General features: G+C 35.8%; 1 protein-coding gene and 1 long non-coding RNA gene across 2 annotated transcripts in view; one reads left to right on the plus strand and one right to left on the minus strand.

Annotated features, from left to right (window-relative positions):
• Positions 1 to 4,346, plus strand: part of LOC102677973 — a 349,267-nt gene that overhangs the window by 224,275 nt on the left and 120,646 nt on the right. The window lies entirely within an intron of this gene.
• LOC116185316 overlaps positions 1 to 4,346 on the minus strand; it is a 20,614-nt gene that overhangs the window by 1,110 nt on the left and 15,158 nt on the right. The window lies entirely within an intron of this gene.

Genomic DNA, 4,346 nt, shown 5'->3' on the forward strand with positions numbered 1-4,346 from the left:
TGAAAAATCACTCTCCTCCAGATAAGGGTGTTTTTTTTTCGCACGGATTTTCGTGCTTCGGATGGATCGATCGATTCAAAAGCACGCACGGAATGATGGACGAGCATCGGTCGGCCAACGTCAGTTAAACAGGCGTGACAATAGCCACTGGTCCCCTGTCATCGTGCGTTATTACGCATAAAGGTGACACGCATTCAGGGCCCTATCGAGAAAAGAATTCGTTGGGACGGCCCACCATCGCGCTCACCCTCCGTTCCCTCGTGCCATTATTAAATTATAAACGCGTTTCGACCTATCGCCGTTCCATCTATGCCCGGAACCGATGGCCTCGCTTCCGTCACCCCCTCCGAATTATCGAATAGAATAGAAATCTCGACGGGGGAAGGCTTCCTGCGGACGTCGAAGCGAGATGGATCTTTTCTACCTCGCTTTAAACTCGTTTTCACCGGTGTATTGTGGTATTTTTGAAATGGTAACGATGAACGAGTGACGCGTGTTGATTGTGAAGAATTCGAGGGGTGGGTGCGTGAAAGAATTTTTACATTCTACTTTACCGTGTTTTGTGATATATTCGAGATATTTTTACGAAATCGAGGAGAGATTTTTCAAAATTGATCTGTTTAATTTAAGTAAGAAGTTAGATCTAGGATTAAGATTAGTGATTTATTCTATCTATAATTTCTTGAAATTATAAAAATCTTTAAATTTCCGCATCAAAGAAACACGTAAAAAAAACTGTCAAATTGTTAGTTCATAATTTGAGATCTCACTCGATAAGAATTTGAATTTCGCATCATTTCTTCAACAAATACATGAATATATTTCTTAACATTTCATTTGGATTGTCCTTCGTTTCGACATTTAAAGATGGAATTCGATTATCTCCAACCGTATAAAAACTCAATCTATCCCACTTTCCCATCCTCTTTCGTTCCTCCCACATATTTAATCAACTTTATCCAACTTTATCCAAAAATAAGACAACGAAAGGATAACAATCAACCGCGAACCATCCAGTATTTCGATCAACGATCTAATCACGCGTTAAACGACGAATGAGATCTCCCTCGGGAAGATCGAAACTATTCCTATACCAATTCCAAGGCCTGTTGATTGAATATACCGAGCGGAATCGTTGTTCCCTTGATTTATTGGCCGCTTTAAGGGCGACCGTGGAACCGATTACGTGGCTATTTCGGTTGTGGAAGGAAGGGGAAAGAAACGGGGCGCAGGTGAGAAGCGATTGAAAAAGAGGGAGGAAGAGGGTTGCGGGCGTTGGAAGAGGATAGACGATGGCCACGATCGATGGAATCGTTTGAGAGGCGAATTATTTGCCCGGTGCATCGTGCCACCGAGCCTCACGGTCCTTTGACCGAGGCAAAGTGAGGTTCCGGAGACTATCGATGTCAGGATATAAAGTGACGCCGTTCCTCTTCGATCCTCCCTCCACCGATATTTGGATAACGAATCGGGCTTAAAATTTCATTTATCGTTAAGAATCTTTGTTATGCGTATCTTTGAACCGTTTAAAAAACTTTTCGAATGAATACCCGTGTATTGTTTAACAATATTTCGAGCAAAATGATTTCTTTCATAATTATACACAATTATACTGCATTGGTATTTCGTTATTTATTTTAGAAACAGTATTTTAAATTTATATTCATTGTTTTAATTGCAAAGAATCATTTATTATTGATCCTGTACATATTATTTTTATTAGAAAATTTTCTGAATGGTAAATCATAGGAATTAATAACAATAAGTTTTCTAATTGAATAACTATGTAAATAATCTGTAATAAATAAGCCAATATTTACATTTCTCCATATTCATCCCTTTATTTACATCCCTTCAAAAATTGATGGCCATCAACAGCAACCCCAAATCGCGACGATTATGCGAAATTACATGGGGAAAGAGGGCTCTCGTCTACAACGTCATCCATAAACTTCTATCTTACATGATTAATTAAGCGACGGCCAAGCGTGATTGAACAAGTGCTCGGGGTCAGGCCAGGTTAAGGGTAGTAAGGGGAGACATTATGGAACCGTTACAGCTCCCGGCATGAGGCAACAATGGAACGCTTCAACGGGGGCGAGATGAAATTATTTGGTCGATGCGCAATTATTGAGAGCTGCTTTGTAACGCATGCTTGTATCCCGCAGGCGTTGCACCCAAGTGCGACCATCATCGGACCAGGAATATTGTTCCGGGTAAATTGCTCTGCGTTGCGACGTCTAAATTCGATCCTATGTCTAAATAAGACAAATTGATTCGTTTTTAATCAAATCTTACGCGAGAATGGTTTATATCTTCTTTTCCTCAGTTTATACATCGGTGGATGAATATTTATAATTGTGGATGTGTATTCCTTCCTTTCATTTCCTCTGCTTTGTTATGCCGAGTTTTAATTAATGATTGATTAGATTTACTTGCGATGGAAACGTTAATTAAAATGATCGTTCTTTGATATAATGGGGGGAAGGGAAGGGGGGGAATATTGAATTAATTGAATATTGAATTAATGGAAGGATGGGATTGATCATGAATTTGACGATGAAAAAGATTTTTGGGATATGTTATTAAGGTTTGAATCAAATATATTGGGAAGAATTTAGGAATTTTGAATTAATAATATGTAATATACGTATCTAATAATTTGTAATCAAAATTGAATAATTTTCAATTCAATTTTAAATAAAAAATCTATCGAAATTCAAGTTAGGAATGTGTAATAGTTTCAAATTCATCCTAACACAAAGATAAAAAATTGGAATCAAACAGTCTTGAATTTGTCACTCCATTTTCAATCTAGGAAACTAATTAAGTTTTTAAATTGTAATTTTTTATACTTAAGAAAAAAACGGAACAGTGTTTCGAAATCATTAATCATTCAGAAGTGAGAAAATGAACGAGATATATTTTTGTCGTCGATATTTGACTAATCGATATTTGATTGAATTTTTCATTAACGAATTATCGATGCTTTTTTAATTACTCTATTCAAAAGATATTGGCAATATTGTTAAACATTTATAACGAATTTTATTTTATAACATTTATCATCTCGTTCAGATCCATTATACGTTTGTCTATACATTAAATTGTTAACATAAAAATTATCCATTATGTTTTTGGAGAACGATATTACAATAGTTTTTTAATTCATTTTTATTTTGTATCTTTTTTTTATTTTTAATTGGTAGTGAAAAAAAAATATATCAAAATTGTTTTTCGGAAAAAAAGATATTTTTATGGTAAATATTATTACACGATCCCGTTTTTTTATTAAATTTATAAAATTGGAATTAAAAACTTTTCAACAAAATTTACTCGATTCGTTCTTTATCTCACCGTCAGTTTGTACAAATTTTTTTAATAAAAAATATCTGAAAAATAAAAGATTTTATTAGCAATAAATAAAATAATGGTGAAACTTATATTTTCATACGATCTTTTACGAATTGTTCTAAAGTGATAGTAAAATAGGATAACGCGTGACTGGTTGAAGAGGTATCAATACTAAAGCCCTGCTATCGTTTAATGCTCGAATTTACGATTCCCTTTATATATCCCTTTCATCGTTTATACTATTGTCGGAGGAACCTGTGCTGTATCTCAGATCTGCAAGCCAGATTTGTTATAATAAAATTATAATTTGAATTTTTATTCATTACTTGTATTTTGAAACTTTTATTATCTATCTATAATAGAAATCTGTTTGTATTCAATATTTGTTCATATAAATTTTAATAAATAAAAAGATATGCATAAAACTATCGTTCTAAAGAGCGATAAACTATCAATTATTCCAAAGTTAAAAAAAATATCAAACATCATTTAAACCTAAAAAAAAAAAAAGAAAAAGACAAAAGATTAATCACCAATTACCTTCAAAGCAGGAGAAACAATGAAACATCAACTCACCAACTCAAAAACCATTAACCCACCCCAATGAGAGAGCCAGAGCGTCGGTTTCCGGCCATCCATGTCCGGCGTAATAAGACACGGCGTGCACCCCTCGAAAATTGGCACTTTTCGCGTACATTTAACCCTTCCACCGCCCTTGACGCAACGTTTGCACGTGCATAAAGGCAAAATGAGCGAGCGTTGGATCCGTCAAGTGATGGTTGCCGCCGCATATGCCACCCCTTTTCACTCCCTTTTCCAACAACCATTCTCTCTCTCTCTCTCTTCATCCCTCTTTACCACCTCTATCCTTCTCCCATTCGAGCCTTTACACCCCAGCCTCCCGCGAATGTTCGACGGCGATTCTTTGTTATCAAACGATGAACAGCAACGAAAATAAAAAGCCGCCCCGGCAACGCTTCCCGAAACCGACC

The sequence above is a fragment of the Apis dorsata genome, unplaced genomic scaffold (assembly GCF_000469605.1).
Source record: "Apis dorsata unplaced genomic scaffold, Apis dorsata 1.3 scaffold_157, whole genome shotgun sequence".
In the NCBI taxonomy this organism is placed as follows: Eukaryota; Metazoa; Arthropoda; class Insecta; order Hymenoptera; family Apidae; genus Apis; species Apis dorsata.